This window comes from Zingiber officinale, chromosome 5B, assembly GCF_018446385.1.
Source record: "Zingiber officinale cultivar Zhangliang chromosome 5B, Zo_v1.1, whole genome shotgun sequence".
NCBI classification, from domain to species: Eukaryota; Viridiplantae; Streptophyta; class Magnoliopsida; order Zingiberales; family Zingiberaceae; genus Zingiber; species Zingiber officinale.
The window spans coordinates 45,111,560-45,138,913 of NC_055995.1; positions in this window are offsets into that span (position 1 = coordinate 45,111,560).

Sequence of the window (27,354 nt, forward strand, 5' to 3'; positions counted from 1 at the left end):
TTCTTCCTCCTCTTCCTCTTCTTCAAGCCATCACCCACCAAGGAATAGGAGGGGGGCGCCGACCCTAGTTGTAGAGGAGGAGGGGCGCCGACCCTTGTTGTGGAGGAGAAGGGGTGCCAGCCACAAGGAAGAGATGTGGTCGACCCTAGGTGGAGATGTGTGGTGTCGGCCACCAAGGAGGGGCACCGAACCTAGACAAGGGAGAGAAGAGAATTGTGTAAATTAGGTTTTAGGGGGCACTACCTATTCCTTTTATAACCTTTGTCGTCGATTACAAAGAAAGAAAAATAACAGAATTCTGTTTATAAAAAATCTCCCTTTCTATAACCAAGTTAAATCAAACCAAGTTAAGCCAAACCAAGTTAAACCAAACCAAGCTAAACTAAACCAAGTTAAGTCAAACCAAGTTAAACCAAACAAAGTTATGGATGGGTGGATGCAAGGCTTTATATAGAGGCTACAATAGGAACCTAGAGGAGGAATTGGTTTAATCCTCCTGATGGGCTTGGGCTTCCTGAGTTCGGCCTGAACACGCAACCCAAGTTCATCAATAATAACTCATACCACTAAAGGGTTATTATTGAAATACCGCACCAATCCCATATTATAATATGAGTTTCTTCTTATCATGAGTGCATTAATCTCCCTGTATTTAAGATATTATATGTCAGTTAATTAATTGAGTTTCTGACAACCCAATTAATTAACATCTGATTCCAAGAGTAGTACCACTCAACTTTATTATCATGCCGGACTAAGTCCACCTGCAGGGTTTACATGATAATCCTTATGAGCTCCTCAAGGGGGCATCATCAATCTAAATAATTAGGACACATATTCCTTCTATAATCAACAATACACCATATAAATAATACTATCTCCCAACTCATCAGACTTATTGATTTAATGAATAAATCTCACCCATTGATAAGTTAAAGAAATAAATACTAAGTATACGTACTTGTTATCATATAGGGATTAAGAGGATTCACATCCATAATAACTGAGGTTCTGTTCTTTTATATATTCAGTATAAATCGAACAATCTCAAACGGTCTTGCTCAATACACACATAGGTCGCTAATCCAACTGAAGAAACTGAGAAAGTTTCCAAGTTGAAATCAAGACAATGTTATTATCTATTACTACTCATGCATCTTACTATTATTCAAATATTACTATGGTAACTCTATTTTCAAGGATCTTTCATTCTAACTCTATGTTGTAGGAACTGAAGTTTATTGGTCGACCGAATCAAGATGATTCAGACTAGAGATCAGTAGAAGCAGAGTGACTGATCAATTAATTGAACACATTAATTGATCGACCGAGCCAAGCAGATGTGGCACATATTAGATCGAGCTGAGACAAAGAAGGAAGCCAGACTGATCGGTCGACCGAACCAAAGGACGATCATCGCATTAAATGTGCATTAATGAAGAATCTTGATGAATGGAATAAGTGCATCATTCGATCAATTGAACAAGGTTATCAGTTGACCGAACCATTCAATATCATCAATGTTCGAAGATTGGATCTCAACGAAGAAGGAAGGGAGAAGGTTCGATTGACCGAACCCAAGGATTGGTCGATCGAGTGTTGACAATTCTTATAAAAAGTGGTGCTCGAGGTTCGAGGCTATATATCTGATCTGAGTTCATCTCTGTGCAAAGCTAATGTTCGTGTGACAAGTCTACTAGTCATATCGAAGCAAGCTGCTGCTCCATTCAAGAAGTATCAACTGAGCTTCATCCTACATCTAGTGTCGTTATATTTTTATTTAGCTTACTTTATACTTTATTTCAAGTAAGATAGTAGGTTGTTACTATCATACACATTTCATTGTACGAATTGCTTCTTTCCGAAGGTTTTGGAAAGAAGAGTTTTAGTGAATTGCCCAACAGTACGATCAAGGATCTCTGGTCTTGAAGTAGAAGTAGACCTAGGATCCGAACCAAGTAATCAACTTGTTTCATCTATATTGCTTTCATTTTGATTCCCGCTACTTATTCTGATTTGTTTTACAAGCAAAAGAAAAGTTTTTAAAATGCGCCCCCTCTATCGCATTCTTCGATCCTTCAACTATAAATCACATCAATATGAATATCTAGAACAAGCATGCTTGTATTTTTTTTTCATGAAAACAAGCCAATAATAATGTGATGATTAATGTAACTGACATGTCATAGTTAAAAAATAAATAAATCAAAATAAAATAAAATAAACTAAGCAAAATGCAACAAATGCATGTACATATTTACAACTAGCATTATAAATCACATCAACATGAAAATCTAGAACAAGCATGCTTGTATTTTTGCATGAAAACAAACCAATAATAATGTGATGGTTATTGTAACTTGAGGAGCAAATCTTGGTACATAAGGCAAGTTCCCAAGATGCTCATGGTACTGAAAAAGGCTAGCAACCTGCTACTTTGTCAACTTAAAAATACATCTAAATTTCTTCTCTCTCACCAATTCCTAGTACTAATGATCGACACAAATAGAGACAAAACCCTAGAACTCCTCAGTGATCCCGCACTTCTTAGAACTATTATTGGGACATAGTAACATGCCCCTTCAACAGGTATTAATGGCTAGAATGGTCCTCATGAAGAGTGTCCAAAGAAGCACGAAAATAAAAAAATCAAAACTAGAATAACCCATATCACCAAAAGCAAAAGAGTGTCTAGCTAACTCATGTCTAAAGGTAGAGGGTTCCAATAGATCCTTGGAAGTGGAGAAATGTTTAGGTGTTAAGTCCTTAATGACCCAATTGGCATGATTTCTAATTGAGACGGAAGGGGGAATCCATATTTCCTAACAAAACTATAACCCCTCTTCTTCCGAAAAATCATTTTCATCGACAAACATGAATCAAGATCAATTTTAGAGTTTCCATGTATAATATCCAGAACAAATAAATCACACCCCAAATTGATAGAAATATGAGCAATTAACCCGCCAAATACTTTGGTGCCCAAAGTCGCCTTACCAGATCTTGCTAGGTTATTTACAAAATCGAACCTTGAATTAAAATAGAACTTATAAACATAGCTTAAAAATAGTAGAGCTCTAGTTTCCATACAACACCAACGTTATCACCACGAAAAAAATGGCCTTGCTCATAACCTACTAGAGGTAAAGGAAAACTTGGTTTTGAAGAGCTAAGGCCTTAAACCTAAAAGGATCATGGGGTACATCTAAACCTATAATTTCATTCCAGAATGTATAACTATAAAAAGAATTATGCAACTTAGGGGACTCCTTGTTGACATTCCGTAAGTGTACGGAAATGTCGTAAGTAATAATAAAAGATATCGTATCCACAGGGACTGGAATAACCACTAAAGATTTCTCAACACGAATTAGCTAAACAACTAATCAATTGATTCACAAAAGCAAAGTGTAACTCTGAAAGGTAAAGATAGAAATAAAAGACTAAGAAACGAGAATAAGGGCAATGATAAGGGATGTTCTAGGAGTTTTGATTTCTTTGTAAGGTTGTTCAATGTAAATGATATACCGAATCTTATTCCTCAATTGTCTATCATTTGTAGAGAGTTGCCGGTTCTCTCTTGCAATAGTAAACCGACCTAGGACTAAAATCTATACCTAAATGTGATCAAATAGGAATGAATCTATGTTGTTCTTACACGGGCTTGCCTGTCACGTGCTGTAACACCCATGAAATGATAAGCTATACCTATGAGTATTTTTCCTTTAGAATAAAAGAAAAAGGAGAAATGGAAATAGAAACCAAAATAAAATAAAAAGGAAGTGAGGTTAAGGTTTGAACCTTGAACCTCCCACAAATAATAGAGTTAAATTGGTGTATGGTAACCACTAGGATAATGAATAATAGATGAATAGAAAAGAATGGAAATTGTAGTTAAGAGTAAGAAGATAGTTAAGTAAAGGAACAAGAGAAAACCAAGTAGCTTACCTCCTCTTCCTCTTGGTTAAGGAAAGAAGCAAGCAAAAGCCAAGTTGCTTTCCTTCCTTTCTTTTCCTCTAATTTCGTGGGAATTAAGAGAGGGTAGAGATAGAGGGGTTAAGGGGATGAATGGAGACATGTTTCATTTACATGAGAAATAAATAGGATTGAGAGAAGAAAAGAAAGTTGTTAATCCTTCCTTCTTCTTCTTCCTCCTCCTTCTTTCTCCTTCTTCCTTCTCCACCGAGACATAGAGCCCTCTCTCCCTCATTTCTAAAAACCAAGCTAAGGCTTTCTCTCCAAGAAAACTAATTTCTAAGAAGGAGTCTCAAGGTTTACTCCTTAGAAGAAAGAGAAAACAAAAGGAAGAACTAGGAAGAGAAGCTCCTTCTTCCCTCTCACAAGGGTACCATTTTCTTTAGGATCAACAAGCGAAAGGAAGTAAGTATCCCCTCACCTGTGGTACAAGTTGTTTATATTTTCCATAAGATTAGAATGCTTAAAACCCAGGGTCGCAAGGTGGAACTTTCGGCCAAGTGTAGATAAAAGAACTAGGAAAGCTTAAGACCTAAACTAACCATGTTCACTATGTCATTATGATATGTATGCTACGATAAGAGATTGGTTTGGTTTTCTTATGCTTGTATGTTGCTTTAAACTTAATTTCATGCTCCTAAGGTGTTCGGCCAAGTCATGAATAAAAAGGATTAGGGAAGTTCAAGACCTAAATAAGCATGTTCATTATGTTCTTATGATAAGTACCCTAGTATAAGAAGCTAGTTAATGCTCTCATGTTGTATGTTTACTTAAAACCTAGATTTATAATTGTGAACTTTCAGCCAAGTGTTGATGAAGGACCTAGGAAAGCTTAAGACCTAAACTAACCATGTTCACTATGTCCTTATGATATGTATGCTATGATGAGAGATTGGTTTGGGTTTTCTTATGCTTGTATGTTTCTTTAAACTTAATTTCATGCTCCTAAGGTGTTCCGCCAAGTCATGAATAGAAAAGGATTAGGGAAGTTAAAAATTTAGGTTATCATGCTCATGATCTTCTCTATGAAATGGTATGAAAGATTCTAAGTGTTTGCATGCTTGTATATGTTGGAACCTAGTGGTATTATACTATAGGGTTTCGGTCATGATGTGAATGAAAGACCTAGGAGAGCTTAAAACTTAGTCTAACATGTTCATGACTCTCCTTAGAATATGATATAAAGCTAACTTAGGGTTATCATGTTTTGATGTTGCTTGAAACCTAGACACATGCTTCTTTATGGTTCGGCCATGGAGAATTTTAGTGTCTAAGGAAGCTTTAAACTAAATCTAGCATGCTCATGATTTCCTTTATGATATGATATGGAGTTAGCTAGATATTTATGCTTGCATGTTCCTTAGAGCTTGGTTTCCTCTTCATGAATGTTTCGGCCAAGAACAAATTTTAGGGTTCAAGGAAGCTAAAAAATTTTTAACCTAGCATGCTCATGTATCTCCTTATGATATGATATGAATTTAGCTAGATAATTATGCTTGCATGTTGCTTAGAGCTTGGTTTCCTCTTCATGAATGTTTCGGCCAAGAACAAATTTTAGGGTTCAAGGAGCTAAAAATTTAATCTAGCATGCTCATGTATCTCCTTATGATATGATATGAATTTAGCTAGATAATTATGCTTGCAAGTTGCTTAGATCTTGGTTTCCTCATCTTGAATGGTTCGACCATGAACAGATTTTAGGGTTCAAGGAAGCTAAAAATTTAACCTAGCATGCTCATGTATCTCCTTATGATATGATATGAATTTAGCTTGATATTCATGCTTGTATGTTATTTGGAATTTATTTTCCTTCTTCATGAACCTTCGGCCATGATAAGGATCAAAACCTAGGAAAGCTTAGAAATGTGATTAACATGCTTATGACCTTCCTTGTGATATGATATAAAGTTAACATGAGATTCATATGCTTGTATGTTGTTTAGAGTTTAAGTTCATACTCTTGAACTTTCAGCCATTATGGGTTTAGATGCCTAGATGTGCCTCACATGCTACGTTATGAATTAAGAGATGTTATTTAATGATTCCATGCATGATAATGCCTTTTCTATGATAGGTGTTGTGTTCATTTACGTATACCTATGAACCATGCATGATTATGCCTCTTATGATGTGCTATGTGCCTAAATATGCATGCTTTATGATATGACAAATAACATGCTCATTTATGTATGCTTATGATCCATGCATAATAATGTCTCTTATGATGTGCTATGTGCCTAAATATGCATGCTTTATGATATGATAAGCAAAGGCCTAAGAGTTGCTTCCCTTCTTGTTGGGATTAAGAGCACTCTTTATGACATGATAAGTGAAGGCCTAAGAGTTGCTTCCCTTTGGGGATTAAGAGCACTCTTCATGATATGATAAGATAAGATATGCTATGTTATGACATGAACCATGATATGCTATTTTACTTTGTATGGCTTGTACCAAGGGTGTGCTCCATAAGCGCCCTTAGGCCGACGGACTATGAACGAGTCTAGTAAAGGGATGGGCTCCTTAGTATGCCCCTAGGTCGACGGTCGTAGTACAGACCTAGATCCCTAGTAGGTTCGGGGCTGGCTATCTTGTCCTAGGGATTGCACGCATTTATGTATGTATGTGGTACAAGCCGGGCCCTCATGATGATATTATGTTCAAGTACTATATGATATATTTTAAGACATCTTGCATATGACATGACACATGTTTTAAAAGACATCTTGCATGATATGATTGATGATTTATGATATGATATAACATGATGTTCTTTATGATTTATGATATGACATGCTCTACTCTTATGATTTATATGACATGATGATTTATGATATGATATAGCATGATGTTCTTTATGATTTATGATATGACATGCTATGCTCTTATGATTTATATGACATGATGATTTATAATGTGATATAGCATGATGTTCTTTATGAGATAATATGTTATGATGCTATGTATTCACCATATGATGTTAGATGATTATATTTCCATGATTATATGCTTATGTGTTTATGCTTGATATATGGATTTTGTGAGTAGGAAAGGATCTTACTAAGCCTATGTGCTTATAGCTTACTTTCCTTGTACCACAGATAAAGGCAAAGAATGGATGACCTAGGGGAGCTGTAGGAGAGGCAAGGAGATGTGTGTGGTGGTGGCTCGGCTAAGATAAATAAAAGACCTACTTATGTTATTTTGTTATGATGACATGAACTAAGTGTGTCATGTTATTGTCCGTATGACTTCAGGATATTTCTAATGTTTTACTTTCGAAAGAAATTTTAATATGCATGTATGTTTCCGCAATAGTAATGGTTAAGTAAAGTAACCCCACTAGCAGGAGGGGCGGGCGTTACACGTGCGCCCCTCGGATAATCAACATAGGAATTCATCACTCATCAACCACATCGAGATACAAAGATTAATGCAAATTATCTATCCTACCCCCTTGAATGACCCTATTTCACCTTCAAGATCATCCCTCAAACGTCCTTACACGGGCATATTCCTATCACGAACGTCCCTCGGATAATCGATTGAGAAACAATCCATAGAAGATCCAAAAGATATTCAAACATTCAATCAAGCATGGTAATTAGGCACAATCACAACAATCCATACAAGATCAAATTGATACAAACAGGGCAAAATCATAGAAATAGGAAATTGGCAAATTCACAAGAGTTTTACATCAAATCATCTTTACAATCACTCCCTCCATCCTAGAACAAAGAAATCTACTCCATGAAATGAGGAAAGAAACCCGAAGAGAAGGGGACTACAAGCATTCTTGATCCCAAATCCAAGAAAATGAAGAAAGCAAGCTTATCTACGATGAAGAACCGTCTCCAGATCCAATCCACAATCTTGGAGTTGAAACGTTGAAGATCTCCCCTTGAATCACTGCAAAATCCCTCCAAGATGAAGAAGAATCGCCCCAAATCTTGATTCCCCCCAAAAGGGAGAAGATCCCCCTTTCAAATCTTGAAGAAGGCCTTATATAGAAGGGGGGTTTGGGTGCCACACGGCCCCGAGGCACGACCGTGTGAAGCTCACACGGCCTATGCTACTTCCCTCTCTGCCTGTCTCACGGTCATGTGTGAGACATGGTCGTGGCTTGCTCCTCCACTGCATCCCTTGCACGATCGTGTACATCTACACGGCTTGCACTGCCTTCGGCTCTGGATCTCTTGCACGACCGTGTGGAGCACACGGACAAGGCATTCTTAGGCACTGAGAATGTTGCACGGCCATGTAGATCTCCACGAGCGTGTACAGCTTCGGTACTGGATGGCTTGCAGGGTCGTGTGGTGTACACGGCCATGAACCCTCTTGGCTTCAAACCTAGCATGGTCGTGTGATGCTCACACGGCCATGGCTTCATCCTTCTCTGCTACAACCACACAGGTGGTGATCACCACACGGCCTGGGCAACCCCCCATGTCATGGCCGTGTGGCACACAGGGCTTGTGCCTTCTTCGTTCAAGCGTCAAATCTTCTCCAAAATCGACTCCTGCATATAGAAAATCCCAAAAAATCATATCTCCGAACAAAAAGAGTAAATATGATGAAAGGAAAGTTGAATTACATAAATACATAGTTAAAGCATGCACGAAGTACGTGAATGTGCATCAAAACATGCTCAACAAGTGTATACAATCCACGCACATCACACCCCCAGACTTAAACCTTTTCTTGTCCTCAAGCAAAATGCCACAATCTAAATTCATATGTTTTACAATGCTCTCATATCCCTAATGCATTCTCCTAACTCTATCAAAAAGTTTCTTTAACAAGCATGATCATGGAAACAAGTTAAGTATGGCTCAAGTATAAGTCTCTTGTGCACAGTGCAAGGTAACTCAAAACTCTTCAAGTTTAAATCTATGTCCTAGTCAAGTCATTATCAAATTTGAATTCCTAATGTTTCTAGTGATAAACAAGTAACCAGTGATAGACACTTACTTGCCACATACTTGGTTCATATTTCTCAATCAACCCAAGGTCTCAAAGGCGTGCTCAATCTCAAGAGAAGCTAAGCAGACATTTCCCCAGTAACCTAACTCGGTCTCAAATGAGTGACTTGCTAGATTCCACTCACGACAACTATTTTTATATCCCTTATTCATTCATTTTTTTTCATAAGTATTTGCATTGTGCAAAACTTATCTACAAATGTACTTTTAGCACTTAGTACAATTGTTGGTATATTTTGATTTTTCCAAATGAGCTTACATGATTTGAGCCTCATCCAGTAACCAAAATGAAGTTTGAGAAATCACCATGGAAACTAAGTACTAAACAAACAAGATGAATCATGACTATTTTAATGATATCAACTATCCAAGCTCAAGTATAGTGAAGTGAAGGTAAGATCCTTAAGGTCAAGCCAAATCTCAAACTTTTCTCCATATGATACTTAGCTTATTTCATGCTACCCAAGATAGAGAAAAGAGGTACACTAAACATACTACTAGCATCACTTAAAACATCGTGAATCTAGATAATGAACGTGCTAACACTTTAATTAAAAGACAAGAAAGCATATAAGTGAAGTTTGATGTTCTCAAGATGTATGCCATGAAAAATCAAAACAAAATGCAAGACATAAGCAAAAAAAACAAAGAAAATCAAATGCATCTAATGCATCCCCCCAGACTTAAACTTTTCACTGTCCCAATGAAAACTATAAATGATATATGGAGGAGATTTATGATGTTTAGAGAAGTTACCAAGTGATGAGCTCCAAATGGTTGGCATTCATGTTTTTAAAGATACTACTCTATCCAATGCTCACATTCCTCCACAACTTTGAAATCTACAAAAATAAGATAGACAAGAAAAATTAAGTAGAGGATACAAGTTTATTATAAAGAAAGAAATGAAACTAGAAAGGAACTTGAAAGAAACTAAAACTGTAATGAAAACAAGATTGAACTTGGGTTGCCTCCCAATAAGTGCTTGTTTAAGGTCATTAGCTCGACCACCTCATTTGATTCATCTAAATCTCACTCTTGGAGGGGTAAGATATTTTAGAACCTTCTTACCAAGGGTTCTTATTATGGAGGGAGCTTTCAATATTGGAGTTAAAAAGTGAAGTATCGCTCTCTCCATCTTTGTCTTCTTTAAAGTTCTTTCAGGTGGTCGAAGACGGTTCAGTGTGAACTTTCAATTATTGGCATCTTGAAAACCTACACACCCAAAAGAAAGAAAAACCTCCCACAAGCATGAAATATAAGAAGGAAATAGAATTGTATTAGTATGAACTGAGTATGTATCAAAAATTGAATCACATCCAATAAAATCAATTATAGGTACATCTATGAAATTTTCTAAAAGATCACTAAGAATACTAACCTTGTAGTGCTGAGAAGTACCTGAAAGTTCTAAACAAATGGATGTGACCTCTTCAGAACTTTGTAGTGGTTCTAGCTCTGGTTCGAGTGGTGGTGCCTCTAAAAGTGATGATTCTTGGGGCTTTGCTTTCATTGCATAAGTCCCAACACATTTATCATCAACTAAATCCATTGTATCAATTGGTTGTGCGACCAAAAGTGGTGATCCTTGGGACAATGTCCCTACACTTTTATCCACCACATCATCATCCTAAGTAGTGAAGAGTCCACTAACATCAATATCATCAATAGAAGAATCAATATCTCTATTAGAAATTTGTAGTAATAGTTGTAAAGCTAGGATCCCCCATTGTACCATTAGCTCTAAAGAATCTTGTGTTGTGTTCTCTATCTGACTAGGAGTAAGAGTATTTGAGTTTTGGGAGTCCTCCTAAACAATCGGCTCATCTAATTGTAAATTATGTGGTCCAACTAATGAAAAATCATCCTGAAACTCTGACGAACTCTGATTCACTTGGGAAGTATGCTCAACATTTTGTATGTAGTTGTAGTTCATATTTTGTTGATCCATTCAAAATTGATTATAATGTTGAGGCGGGTCAGAGATCTGATGCTGGAATAATGACTACTTACTCTGCTTAGAAATTAGCTAGGGTTGAAGGTTCTAAATTTCATGATCTTCCCAGTCATAGCCATAACTATCAGAAACTTGCTCATAGGTATCTTGATGTTGATGTTGAACCTGTTAGAGTGTATACTAAAAGTCTAGCTTTTTGTATAAATATATAAGAATCACACTAGTCAAATGTCTACATTTATATGTTAAGTGTAGTTGTTCAATTAGTTTATATTGTAGATAACATGGTGTGTGGTGTCACACACAGAAGATCATGCTATCAATTCCTTATAAATTATAAACAGTAGCTCACGACTAAGATGGAAAGGAACAAACCATTGGAGTAGTCGTAGTATAATTTGATATTAGTTTATCTTAACTATAAAATTACACTAGTACACTCTGAATGTATTGAGCTAGATCATTTAAGGTAAGTTCTTTTTATACTAACTGAATAAAAGAACAAGACCTTTGTTATTTTGGAAGTGTGTGCTCTTAATCATGATATAATAACAAACACATATATCTAGTATTTATTTTTTGACTTATCAATGGGTGAGATTTAGTTCAATAAATCAAGAGACCTGATAAGTTGGGAAATGATTATAACGCCCGCCCTCCCTGCTACCCTAAGGGACGGGGCTACGATACTCTACGTATAAATTTTTCTTTTTAAAACAGCGGAAGACTTAAAATAATTTTCATAGTTTTAATAAAACTTTTCTTTTAAATTTCTTTTGAACTATACTATCACATGGCATCAAAATCATAACATCAAATCCAGTGGAACCATAATGTCAAGCCACACATGTTTAGGTATCACAAGTCATAAAATACCAATGCATAGTTCTTTAAAGAAACTTTAAGCAGGTTCTTATTTATTTGGTTGCCTAGCCACTGCCACACACATCTTCGTTGCCCCTCCTGCTGCTCCTTTAGCTCATCCAGCTTTTTCCTTTATCTGTGGTACAAGGAAAGTAAGCTATGAGCACTCATGGCTCAGTAAGTTCCTTTCCTACTCACTAAAACCAACAATCAGCACATAATCAAGAATGCATCAACAAGTCATAATCTCAACTAATCATGGCATAACATAGCATTCTATTCAAGCATATCATGCATCATAATATAATCACAACTAGTCATAGCATATCAAGCATCACCATGGCTGAAACATATACATAGTGCATTGCATAAAACATAGCTAGACATGGCATAACAAACAAGTATCATGGTATATCAAAGAATGGCCGAAACATGTATATCAAAGCATCATACTATGGCTGAAACATGTACATCAAGGCATCATCATATCTATGGCCAAAATCTATATATCAGGCATCAACAAATCCATGGCCGAAACATGCCTATAAGGTATAGCATGAACATAACATAATCATACCTTATCATGGCATATCATAATCAAGAGCATAACATGAAACATAGCATAATCATAAGGTGTATGCAATATGATTTTGGAAAACATGTATCCGAAAAACATGTGTATGTCTCATGATCTTTAAAACCATTTTCTTTTACATATATACTTGAAAGTAATCTCAACATAAGGGGGATCCCGGCTATGTACCACTTACATATTGCGCGCAACCTTGTAGGTCCAAGGTAGCAAGTCTTGAACCCTACGAGGCAAACATACTAGGCCCTTAGTCCTAGGGGCACTTAGGAGCCCATCCCTAACGAGGTCCTTAGTCCTCGGGGCGCTTATGGAGCCCACCCTTGGTACAAGCCACTCATAAAGTAAAGTACATGTCATACATATCATGTATCATAAAAGCATGCATCACTTAGGCACACATCATATCATAAAGGTATGCATCACTTAGGCATACATCATGTCATAAAAGTATGCATCACTTAGGCATACATCATATCATAAAAGTATGCATCACTTAGGCATACATCATGTCATAAAAGTATGCATCACTTAGGCATACATCATATCATAAAGGTATGCATCACTTAGGCATACATCATGTCATAAAGGTATGCATCACTTAGGCATACATCTCATCATAAAGGCATGCATCACTTAGGCATACATCATGTCATAACAATATGCATCACTTAGGCATAGATCATAAAAGCATGCATATCTTAAGCATAAAGCATATCATCAAGCATGCATGATTTAACCACATAGCATGTCATGAAAGCATGCATATTTTAAGCACTAAACATAGCATTAAAGCATGCATAATTTAACCACATATCATAACATAAGCATGCATATTTTTAGCACAAAGCATATCATATCATAAAAGCATGCATATCATATCATAAGTCATAAATCACAAGCATACATCACTACAAGAAATTATAGATTTAACCACACCTAATAGACAACAGTTTTTTGAGAAACTGTTGTCTCTTTGTTATTTAACAACGGTTTTGTTGAAAACTGTTGTTGTTAGTCGTGTTTTTTAAAAAAAGACAACAATGTTTAAAAAACCGTTGTCTTTGACATACATAAGACAACGGTTTTATGTCAAAGACAACGGTTTTTTAAACATTGTTGTCTATGAGATATCTTTATTTGGCATACGACAACAGTTTTAATAAACCGTTGTCTATTAGTGTTGTTTAAAACTATGTTGAAACTATGTTGTCTATTAGTTTTAATCAACAGTTTCATCAACATAGTTATTTGCCTATGTTAAACTATGTTGTGTATTAGTTTTAATCAACAGTTTAATCAACATAGTTATTTGCCTATGTTAAACTATGTTGTCTCTAAGATGGATGGATTTTAATCAAACTAGGTTTTAAGATGGATGGATTAGCAACACTTCACGTTTTCTTTTTACCATATCGGGCGCACCGCCACCAAAAACCCGCGCTAACCCTAATCGCCATCTTCTCCCCGACGGTGACCGCCATCTTCTCTCCTTCCAGTCCACGCCGTTCACAAGTTCGCGATCGCCGTGGCTCATTTTGTCCCGAGGTGCATTTTTCTTCTTCTAATCTGGTGAAGAATCATAGCTCCCGAACGCTTTTCTCTCTTCTTTGTGCTTTTCTCGGAGGCATAAAAGTGTCTTGTTCTCTTTTAGTCAATATATCATTTCCTTGAAACCACACTGCCAAAGAACACACCATCAGAAGCATCATGAACCTACGTGCCATGTATTACATATATCTTCCATTCTTCCACTTTCATTATCTTCTGTCTTCTTAAAGTTTGAAGTAAACCTACGTGCCATGTATTACATATATCTTCCATTCTTCCACTTTCATTATCTTCTGTCTTCTTAAAGTTTGAAGTAAACTTTAAGGGCCCAACATTGTCAATGTGTGCAGCATCTTTAGCCAATTGTAATTATAAATCATCATCATTTTCTGGGTGGGCATCCAAATCTTTGAACAGAAGGCTTCCCCTGGCATCTGAATCTATGTTTAAAATGTCACTGCTAGCTGAAACATCTGGATTTGCTGGGTTTGCAAGGATCCTTTCAATCTTTTCATTTCTGCTAACTTCCTTGTCTCCTTGCAGCATTGTTTGCTTCATAGATTTTTCCAGCAAACAAGGATCATGAACTGCCTGTGGCATCTCATCATACTTATGGTCTTCACCTGGTAGTTGATTTGCCCTGAATTCATTGCAATCTTGTGAGAAAGCACCGACTGCTTTTGCATTATTGTGTTCTTCATATAGCATAACTCCAGTTTCTTTTCGGTTGATCTTAGTTTCCTCCAATTTCATCTGTATCTTCATCAACTACCAGCCCAGATACAAATTTCTGAGACATGGATGACTCTTTCTTTGAGCATGGTTCCTGCCTAGCTTCCTTCAGGGTTTCCACTGAATTTCCATTATCTTCTTTTATTTCAAGATGTGTCATGAGCTTGTTTTTCTTGTCAATGATTTGCTCTTATATACCTACACTAGATGTTATTCAAACATGATAGGCACAAGAATTTGGTCATCTATGAATGTAAAATAAGATCAGTATGATATTGGAAAATTAAAAGTGTCAAGCAATCTATGTAATAGTTTCAGTGGCACTAGACAACCTCCTAGCTTGTAGAATAGCTTCCTCTTGTAGTTTCTCAATATGCTGAATATTAGAGGATTTCACCATATATTGAATGTTAATTGACAAATTGTTACCTCAAGTTTCTCATAGTTGCCTGCAGACTAGCTTCCTGTTTCTTTATTCTTCAATGAAACAATAGTTGCCTCAAGTTTTTCAATATGCTTGCTTGCTTGACAAATTTTTAATCTGCTTTTGGTATTCATTAATAGTCCTATCTTTGAGCTAGAGTTCACATTATAGTTTATTTCAAATATTTTTTCATCTAAGGTGGGTTTGAACCCTTCACGTTTTTGCACTAAACCCTTCCCTTTCTTCACATCCATAGATAGTTTTTCTCTTATTAGCAGATTCGCTTATTTTAATAATTTAGTTACTTGATTGTATAGATTGTATGCTAAGAATATCTTATGTTTCTTGTTCATTGTGTTAAGATCTTGTTGTATACTGTACAATTGTTTTGAAGGTAGGTGTTATCTCATTTCTAGCTGATTAGTACTTATAACAAGAATGGACAAAGAATGGATGTCAAAGGATAGACTATCTAGTGAATATGATATTGGAGTAGAGTCTTTCTTGCAATTTGCACTGGAAAACGCTAACGATCCTAATGCAATACCTTGCCCATGTGCAAGATGTGGTAACATAAAGAAGAAAAATGTTGAAACTATAAGGGCACATTTGTATTGTAATGGTATAGATTTGACATATCATACATGGATATGGCATGGGGAAAGAACTATGACAGAAAACTCAATGAACAGTAATGATCGCGTGGGGCAAGATGAATACAAATATTTTGCCGAGGAGCCTATAGATATGGTGCAAGCTGTATATGATAGTTATGTTGAGAATCCAAGCGAGTTCAATAAGCTACTTGAAGATGCCGAAAAATGTTTATATCCTGGATGCACAAAATTCACAAAGTTATCTGCAGTTGTGAAATTATTTAACTTGAAGGCAAAATATAGTTGGAGTGATAAAAGTTTTACCGATTTACTTATTTTGTTAGGAGAAATGCTTCCAGATGACAATGAATTACCCTTATCTTTGTATGAGGCAAAGAAAAGCTTACGTGCATTAGGGATGGATTACGTGAAAATTCATGCTTGTCCTAATGATTGTATCTTATACCGGAAGGAGTATGAAGATTTTGCCAATTGCCCTACTTGCGGGACATCAAGGTGGAAGTTGAGCAACAAATCCAAGATAAAAGAAGGAGTTCCTGCAAAGGTCTTGTGGTATTTCCCACCCATGCCAAGATTTCAAAGAATGTTTCGGAATAAGGCGATATCCAAGGAGTTAACCTGGCATACTGATAAAAGAATTCATGATGGATACTTACGTCATCCAGCTGACGCACCTTCTTGGAAATTAGTTGATCGCATGTGGCCTGATTTTGCTTCTGAGCCCAGAAATCTGAGATTGGCTATATCAGCAGACGGGATTAATCCCCACAGTTTGTTGAGGTCTACATATAGTTGTTGGCCAGTTTTAATGATCACATACAACCTTCCACCATGGTTGTGTATGAAGAGAAAATTTATTATGCTCACTTTGTTGATATCTGGTCCTAGACAACCAGGAAATGATATTGATGTTTACTTAGCACCTCTGATTGATGATTTAAAATGTTTATGGGATAAAGGTGTCGAAACATATGATGCATATCGAGAAGAAAGTTTCTCTCTTAAAGCTGTTCTACTATAGACAATCAATGATTTTCCTGCATATGGGAACATGTCAGGATGTGTTGTGAAGGATATCATGCATGCCCTATTTGTGCAGAAAAAACTTATTCAACAAGGTTGAAGCATTGTAGAAAAATGTCATATACAGGCCATAGAAGGTTTCTACCTTTATGTCATCCTTATCGAAGGCAAAAGAAGGCATTTAATGGAAACCAAGAATTTAACCTTGCACCAAAGCCATTGAGTGGCCATGAAGTTTTGGAAAGAGTTGAAAGAAATAATTATCAGTTGGGAAAAATCAGCGGAAAGCTATCATCAAAGAGGAATGATGGAGAAACATGTTGGAAAAAGAAATCAATATTCTTTGAACTTGAATATTGGAAAGAGCTACATGTTCGACATGTTCTTGATGTGATGCACATTGAAAAAAATGTCTGTGAAAGTCTCATCGGTACATTATTTGACATTCCAGGAAAAACAAAGGATGGAGTCGCAGCAAGATTAGACCTTATGGAAATGAATTTAAGAACTGAACTGGCACCAAGGATTGGGGAGAAAAGAACGTTTCTGCCAGCTGCCTGTTACACTCTAAGTAAAGCTGAGAAAAGAAGTATTTGCAATTCTTTGTCAGGAATAAAGGTCCCTGAAGGTTACTCATCTAATGTTAAAAACCTTGTGTCGATGAAGGATTTGAAACTTGTTGGCCTTAAGTCACATGACTATCACACTTTAATGCAACAATTACTTCCAGTGGTTATTCGTGGTGTCTTGCCAAAACATGTCAGAGATACTATCACTCGGTTGTGTTTCTTCTTCAATGCGTTATATAGTAAAGTAATAGACGTTTTAAAGATGGATGACTTGCAAAGAGAGATTGTAATGATATTGTGTTTGCTTGAAAAGTATTTCCCTCCTTCATTTTTTGATATAATGATTCATTTAACTGTTCATCTCGTGCGAGAGGTCAAATTGTGCGGACCCGTTTGGTATAGACACATGTACCCATTTGAAAGATACATGAAGATTTTGAAAGGTTATGTGCGCAATCACAATCGGCCTGAAGGGTGTATAGCCGAATGTTATATTGCTGAAGAGGCTGTCGAATTTTGCTCAGACTATCTATCTAATGTCCACACAATTGGGATACCATCAAGTCATCACAAAGTAGAACGTACTAAGCCTTTATCGGGTGCAATAGTGCACTCCGCTAGGCATGATGAGTTGCAACAAGCACATCGTTACATATTGACGAATGATGATGAGATTGATCCTTATATCGAGTATGTTCTCTAACTTATCAATACTTTTATGCAATTTGAATTCATTCTATTGGTTTATTTATTTAAAATAATTCTATTAGGGCACACATGGTGGAGTTGAGAGCAAGATTTCCTCAAAAAGCTAAGTCCAAAAAGTGGCTACAAGATGAGCATAACCGAACATTTATTAACTGGTTGCATGATATTGTACGTTCCAAAACTACTATGTATTAGCATACATACAACTCTTGGTATCTTACGCAAAAATTTAAATTTTATTATATTGTTAACTATAGGTTGAACGTGCGGTTGACCATTCGACCCTTCAAATATCTGAAAGATTAAAGTGGATAGCACGTGGACCTAGCAAGAAAGTGTTAAAGTATTCTAGTTATTTGATTGATGGGATTACTTATGCTACGAAAGAACGTGATGATGTATGAGTTGCTCAAAATTCTGGAGTAAGCTTAGTCGCAAAGACAATGCAAGTTGCCAGTGCAAAGGATAAAAATCCAATTGTGTCGGACATGATTTTTTATGGAGTTATTAAAGAAATATGGTTACTTGATTACCACAAATTTCAAATTCCAATGTTCAAATGTAATTGGGTGGAGAATAATAATGGTATAAAAGTAGATGATCTTGGTTTCACATTGGTAAATTTGAAACGAATTGGATTCAAATCAGATTCTTTTATCTTGGGAAGTCAAGCGAAGCAAGTATTTTATATTGAAGATCCTGAAGATCCTGTATGGAGTATTGTACTTGCAACTCCTACTAGAGAGTCATTTGAATATGCAAATGGGGATGAATTGGAAGACACTATAGTCCACTATCAATCTTTTACCAGAGAGTTACCATCAATGGATGCTTACGGAGTAGATGACAATGAACCCCAATGCCTTCGTGAAGATTGTGATGGCACTTGGGTTGAAAATGTTTAACCAATTATAGTTTTTTTTTGAAGATATGTTTGTAGACAATATTGATATGTATCTTGTTTTTGAATATGATTTTGTGCACATGATGGTATTTCAAATTTTTATCTATGTATGTTGATTTTCTTTTGTAGGTGAATTTCTTATTGTGTATTTTTTTTAAATATTGATATGTTGTTTCACTTTTTTATCAATAGATTAAATTTGAGATCTATGGCATCCTTTGGAAAGCTTAAAATCAAATCTGATGGTGATGACACAATTCATGCTTCAAGCAAGAGAAAAGGACAACCTGCAACGATTGGGAAGGGCAAAGGAAAAATTGCATCTACATCCACTAACAACAGTTTACAGGTTGAGACAATGCTGGAATCTACAGACACTGAAACAACAAGAACATCTAGAGGTCGTACCCATTTGGATAAGCTTACTAAACAAAGGGTTCAAGGAATTCGAAATGAGGTAAGATTTAATAAACTTGGACAGCCAGTAGGAGGAGCTGCTATTGCAATGCAAAGTTACATTGGCTTGCTTGCTCGAGAAAAGGTCAAGATATCTTACAAGACGTGGAAACAAGTTCCAAATGAAGTTAAAGAATTGATATGAGAATCAGTTAATGTAAGTAAGTTAAAGAAATTCTGGTCAATTATCATGTTGCAAATTTTATTTGTCATATCATGGCATGCATGAAAAGATGAGTTAAAGATAGTAAAACAGTATGAATTGCCTGCTGTTCTTGCTACTCCAGCATTCAACAGTATGATTTTTATATATACAAGTTAAAGATTGGTTTTCTATTTCAAGTTGCTCTGCTGCATTTGCTCAGGTTTAGATAGTTCAGTTGAAGGTTCTTAAATTTCACAAGGTTCTGCTTCCTTTCTTTCAGCTTCGTATGTTTCAGTAGGTTGTTCTTCTGTTGTTCGTGATTCTCCTTGTTCCATTTCAGTTTTAGATCCCTCAGCAGGTTCTTTTTCTATATCAGTGGGGTTTTCATTTGTACTTAGTTCTGGTAGCTTTGTTTCTGCATTAGCATTGAAACAATTGTAAAGCAAAGAGAAAACCAGGATTGCATTGTCGTCCAGTGTCTCAACAAGAAATTACCAAATCTACAAACATTGTAAGACCTGATTACCAACTGCCAATCATCAAACAATTTCAAAACGAATGTTGCTCCAACTAGAAAACTTAGGATTATAAGTAACCAACAATCCTCAAAGGATCCTAACATTGTCCTAGGTTAATTGTACGAAATCAAGAACAAATCCATTTGTCTGTCATATCAGTGTCCAAAGCTAGTGCTGTTTGTATATGTCTTTACTTGCACTTGATTCTTCAAACAAAATGTTAAGGGCATGATTTTATATCTGATATACACAAATATCCAATATGTGCAATAGCACAACAACTGAACTTAAGGCTCTAGACATGTTAAATACTAAAGCTCAATCTTCCTAACAAAACTATACAAATACAAGAGAAATGGTTGTATATCTCATTGTTTATGGTTGTCTACTACAATCCAAAGCTTCCATCCATCTAATAACTTGAATATCAAATGTTTTCTGTTTTAGATATTACAACCCTACTGTCAACCAAATTATTATGGGTGTATAATAACCTCCTATTTTAAGGCATTAGTTTCATCATATTCGGAAGTGGATACATCCATGCGAGTTACTACTTGCCTATAATAAGGCGAACGATGTTAACAGCGCTGAGACTCTATCGTTAACTAAATCATCCAGATTGAAAATAGATCCACAATTAAACTAATAAACAAATAGGGCAAATCAAAAGCCACGAGCACTCCTGCATTAGCTTTGTTTTGGTAATTTCAGATCTCCAAAACACTCAATGATGAGAATGCCTTAAACTTAATGTATGTGTGTGTTGTTTCAATGTATAGGTACTAATCAGTTTATTGTATTCCCAATTGTGTTTTATAGCTGACATATGATGTTCCCCCAAGTTGGAAGAAGGGATGTTTGAATTCAGCAAGTAATAAGTGGCGTCAGTTTAAATCCCATCTCACTCAGACATTCATTTCGAAGAAGCCTGACAAACTCGAAGAGTTGGATGAACCACCTAGCGGCTATGGTCTTGCAAGAGATGATTGGATTTCTTTTGTCAGGACTCGCATGTCTGATGACTTTATTGTAAGTTTAGTCTTTTGTTCTTTCAAAATAAGTAGATATTAAGGTAAATGATGAATTAGTAAATTTGATATGTGGAATGTTTCACTTGACTAGAAACTAAGTGAACAACAGAAGGAGAAAAGAAAGAAGAACATATACCCCCATCGCCTTGCTCGTAAAGGATATGCACGATATGCTGAAGAAATAGTAAGTATATTTTGCTTATAAAATTCGTATAACGGTTTTGTTTAGCATTTAATAATCATTCTTATTTAACATATATCATTCAATTATTCTTGTTCTTAGGCAAATGAATTATGTGACGATGATGAAATCAATAGAGCTATTATTTGGAAGAAAGGAAGGGTTAATAAAGAAGGGAAATTTGATGGCCAAGAGTTGAAACAAACAATAGACAAGATTGTGAGAAGCTATGAGTAAAAATCAATTATTGTATTTCAATGAAACTTTTAAAGTAATTTTTTTTATTTGGATGACAGGATGATTATATACAACAGAAGCGTGAGGGTACACTCGAAATTAATGGGACAAAAGAAGATATTCTTACGAAAGCACTCAATTCAAGAGAACATAGTGGACGTGTGAGGGTTGTTGGAGGTCATATCACTCCATCATTGTTCTTTAATGGTAGTAGATGGAAGACTGACCATGTTGATAGAGAGCTACTGATTGAGCAAAAGAGAGAGTTGGTGGAGGCTAGAAAATTAATTCAAGACCAAGATACACGCATTCAAAACCTTGAAGCAATTGTCTACAAAAAGGGTGCATGGGGCAGTGACATTGATGACAAAGGAAGTTGCTCGGTAAAGTTACCTCAGCAAAATGACAATAAACTGAACACCGATAAGACTTTCCCCAGTCATGAAGAGTTCAATGATGTCGAAATGCAAGTTGTGGATAAAGAAGTTGCTTTACAGGTATATAAGTTGTGGTTATATTTATTATTAAAATAAAGAGTTAGTATAATTCAATGACACAACTATTTATCTTTTAGGGTAAATCAGTTATTTTGACATTGGATTCTAGCACAGACATTGTTGCATATGGTACAGTTGTTGAGGTCATTGGAGTTAATCACTCTCTCCATGGTGTTCCGTTACCCAAGAATTGTATGCGTGTATCCATCGATGAAGCAATGCAGAAATCAGCATGTTTGCCAGTTCCGATTCCCAATGAATGTGAAACTATTGGTGATGTTGTTGGAACCCATGTGGCTTGGCCAAAACACCTGCTGATGCTACGACAAAAGGTACATCTAAGATAATATTTCAAAGTAAATATCTGTGAAACTATTTAGTATTGCACCTATCTAAAAAGTTTACAATTACAATTATTAGAAGCGTCAAATGAAGAAAACAACACATGTAGAAAATAACCAGACTTTGTTATCAAGTGTGCCAAGATCATTGCGCGTGGTGTATTGTTATTGTAAGCGTGCTCTTGAGAATGGAAGGAAATTGTCAATTGCTTTAGATCATGAGGTATTTCAAGATGATTATGAACTGAACTTGCATCTTGAGGACATTAGTGCTTTGTATCACTTGGAGCCAATTTCAGGAAATTGTGTGGTTGTTTACATATGGTAAGTCTTCGAATTACCTTGTAGTATTGTTTGTTCTTTTTTAAATTTAGTATATAAGAAGCACATACTTTATTAGATCAGTATTTAATATCTAATATAGTTCTGATTTTTTTTATTTCAAATGGCAGGCATCTTTATAAAAAGTTGGTAAAAGAAAATAAGATTGATAAATTCAGATTTGTAAATCCGCATAGCATCCCAAACTTTCAAAAAACCACACAAGACAAAATAGGTAAAACTGAACGGTTGAACCAGAGGGCAAGTTTCTTAGCAGATAGGATGAGTGGTGCATCAATTAATCAATTAGTTTTGGTGCCAAGTTGCAATGGGTAATGAACATCTTTAATATCATTTTCAATTGATTATTTTAGTGAATTGTATGCACTAATTTTGTATTTGTGTGTAGTTTCCATTGGAATTTGACTGTCATTAAACCTCATAAGGAGATTGTTTACTTGTTGGATTCTTTAAGTCATCGCATTCGTGATGAAGATTGGAAATATGTTGTGGAAATGTGAGTTTATATATGCTTTTTATTATGTATTTAATTTAGTCATAAAACACTTATATATCAACTATGTTGAATGTATATATGAAGGGCGTTAAGATTGTTTAATTCGAACAATGGAAGGAAAGGAAGAAAGCATGTACAATGGGAAGTAATCAAGGTATGGGTACTTCTATTTCAATCAATCAAGGTATGTGTATATTTATCATTAACAATATCAATTGCCTTTAACGTAGGTTCCTAGGCAGCCAGATGCGAAACAATGTGGTTATTACGTGATGAGATTTATGAGACAAATTACTGAAGAAAATGCAATGATCGAGGGGGATACACTACCATCGATAGTAATATTATCTTTATCATCTCAAATAATTAGAAGTTATTTAGTTATTATTTTTTCCAATTAATTATATTTTGTTCTTTAAAATCATATAATTTATGTGTGTTCACAGTTCACAAAAGCGGAGTACTCTCAAGAAGAAATTGATGAAGTGCGCTCTGAGATAGCCGAATGCATACAAGATCATATTTATGAATAGGTATATACATGAGTTCATCTTATTGCATTTGACAATAATAATATTCAGTTAAATTGAATACATGCTGCTTATACTTGATTGCACTTGATTTGGAGATATCTGTCTCTGAGTCCATTTACCAAATCCAATCGGCATGACTAAACTGCACACATGAGTTCACAAAACTGCACAGGACGTTACAGATGAGAAACGTAGCAGAAGAGCAGATTAGATGGCGTTTAGGTGAAGATCATATTAATTTCTGGTTTGATACATGGTTAGATGCAGGTCCTTTGTTAAATCCCTCAGTCTCATCGTTAAATCTTGGGCTTTTATGTTCTTTACTAGTTCTATCTATGTGATTTCCATGATCTAATTAGCGGTATCCTCTATGATGTTGTCGGAAGTTTGGATTGCTCTTTTCTACTCTCTATTCCGTGTAAAAACTAAATAAACCATCTCTATGCTTTTGCATGATTGTCGGAGAATTTTATTCGAATATGAATTGGGGAAAATGCTAATATAGTTAGGAATTTTGATTCGTGCTAGAAGTTAGGCCATTTACTGAGTCTATTTGAGTATCAAGAGAGTAGATCCTTATGATAATTGTGGGTTGATCAATTTGCTTGCTCTGTGAATTTAAATTAGTAAAGCTTGTTTGTTTAATTCTCTGTGTGCTGCTTTGTTGCTTCAGCCCTTGTTTGTATTTGTGATTTTGTATGCTCCGGAAATAAGTTGGAACTTGATTTTTCATGTCTAATTTAGCTAGATTCTATAATGCTTTTTTGATGCTCGATGATAGAACCAGAATCTGGTTGTTGCTCTAAGCCATTGCTTGCTCTGTGAATTTAGCTAGATTCTATATGCTTCAAATTGGATAGAATTTTTTTTGGTATATGTAAAGTTGATAGGTTTGGTTTACCATACTTAAGAGTTACTTGTAAAGCCATATAGCTGGTCTTTTAAGACATACTACTCTGAGTTTTTGTAAAACTGTAATAAGGTCTGGTACGTGTGAAATTTCCAAGAGATCCATTTTTTATGCCATTTACTCCTGGGAAATGAATTAACTTGCAATCTTATGCTGCAGTTTCTGTGAAAGGAGAAGAAAAGAGAAGCTAGGAGGGAGGAGAAACCAGAAAAGGCTGCAGTTTAGAAGATGCACAGGCTGTTTAGAAGATGCACAGGTAGAGAAGACGTGCTCCAACAAAACATGATATTTTGGACTATATGTGTGATATATATAAACTTTTGGCTGTGTAAACTTTTGTGATGTTTGAATGTTGATGTTTGGTACTTTTGTGATGTTTGAATGTTGGAATATTTGCATTGTAAATATTGATTATGTAGGTTTTTTAGCAATGAAATTTGCACTTGATGTTTTTTATAAACCATTGAGTAGGAAAAGATTAATAAGTTTTTTATTTATTGTCAAAATGTTGTATATTGTACCCAAAGACATCAGTTTAAATATGTCAAACTATTGTCAATGGCGTTAAAAGACAATAGTGACAAACTGATGTTATTTAACATCGTTGCCTAAAAAGACAACGGTTTTTAACCGTTATCAAACCGATGTCGTTGGCTAAAAAGACAACGCTTTTTAGCCGTTGTCGTAGACAGTTCAAAACTGTTGTTGAAGAGCCTAGGCATACGCTCAAAGACAACGGTGAAAAGCTGTTGTCTTTGTAGGAAAAGACAACAGTTTTTCACCGTTGTTAAAATGTTGTCCTTGCCTTCGCAGACAACGGTTAAAAACTGTTGTCGTTTGCCACCCCTTTTAACAACACAGCCTTTAACAACAGTTGAAAATGGCCTACGACAACGGTGAAAAACCGTTGTTGTATGTCTTTTTTCTTGTAGTGCATTTTAAGCATAAGGGTGCATCTTGTGATTATCCTATCATAGGAAACATGGTATCATATTTATCTTGGTTTTAAGCTTCCTAAACCCTTGTGGGCAAAACCCTTTAGAGCTCAATTTAGGTTAAACACAACATCCAAGCATGTGGCACCTAAATTATCATCATAACATTTTCATAGGAAGCATTATAAACATGATTAACTTAGTTTCTAAGTTCCTCAAGTCCCTAATTTCATATGGCCGAAACCTTAAGGTGTGAAACAAGGTTCCATATGACATAAAAGTATGGACAACTTTAAATCATATTTATAACATTTTTACCAAGGAACAAGGTAAACACATTTGACACATTTGAATTAGTTCCTAAGTTCTTTAAGCCCTTAACATATGTCATGGCCGAAATTTAACAAGTTCTCATTAGGGCTACAAACAAGCATACAAGCATGTGAACTTGGACTAACATTATGTATAAATTCATACAAGGCATCATACAATAGTTATGTCCGAAACATACCCTAGCATCATTTTAGGTCATAAAACAACATATAGCAATTGAACCTTGGCTTTCTACTTATCATATTTCATGTAGAGTGGCATGAGCATATTTAATTTAAGTCCTAGGGTTTCTAGGGCATCTATTCCTTCATGACCGAAACATTCAAGGGTTCATTTAGGTCATGGAAAAATTATACAAGCATGTGAAACAATCAACACATTATCCTATTTTCATAAGAAGTACTTTTAACACATTTGGTTTCATTTCTAAGGCCTCTAGGTCTTTTAAACCCTACTTGGCCGAAACTCACAGAATATAAACTTGCTTCAAATAGCCTAAAAGCATGAGAATTTATACAAGTTTCATAGCATGTATAAGGACAAGCATAATGAGTATACATATGAATTGTGTCTTAGGCTTTCTAGGTTTCTTTTTCTCTTTTTCTTTTATTTTTTCTCATGGCCGAAACCTACCATTCCTTAGCTAGGTTTTTAAGTGGCCTAAAGCATGAAAAACCTATGTAAGTTTCATGGCAAAAGTTACTAAGAAACATATATACAAATTGGTTCATGAATAAGCTAGGACCCCTTGTGGTCATACATATTATATGTCATGCAACTAATTTTTTTCTACACCCTAATTAAGCATGAGGGCATTAAACAACTTTCATATCTAAATAGCACAGAGGTCTTGAGCATATTAAAATTTTGTTTAAGCTTTTCTAAGCTATCCATCTCATCATGGCCGAAAAACCCTAAGAAGGAGTTCATGAAATTCTAGCAATATTCAAGCATACCAATCCTTTAAGATCTTTGTAATCTATCACATGAGCATGGTTATTTAAATTTAAAGGTCTTCCTAACCCTAAACCCTTTCTTGACCGAATCATATGAGTGGGTTTTCTTTTAGTTTCAAATATCTTCTAAGGAAGAAAACTAATACATGATCCTTAATATTTCATAGGGAGAACCTTGTACTAGTTGGGTAAAACAATAAATTTCCCTAGCCTCTTAAGAATATTTTTGGCTGAAATTCTAGGGTTCAATACTCCTCTGATCAAGCATCATATAGGTATAAAAGCATGAAGAAGAACCCCTTTACATAGCATAGAAAAATCTATCATGTAGTGAAGACTAGTTTAAACATCATTAGATTTTGAAAGCTCTTCTTGGCCGAATTTTCTCAAACTTGTTTCTAGGTTTTAAAATCTTCATAAAATCCGAAAAGCACATAAAATCCTTGTACCACAGGTGAGGGGAAGCTTACATCCTTTTTCTCTTGTGGATCTAAGGTATGAAGAAGAAGAAGTAGCCTCTTCTTCTAGTTCCTTTCCCTTGATTC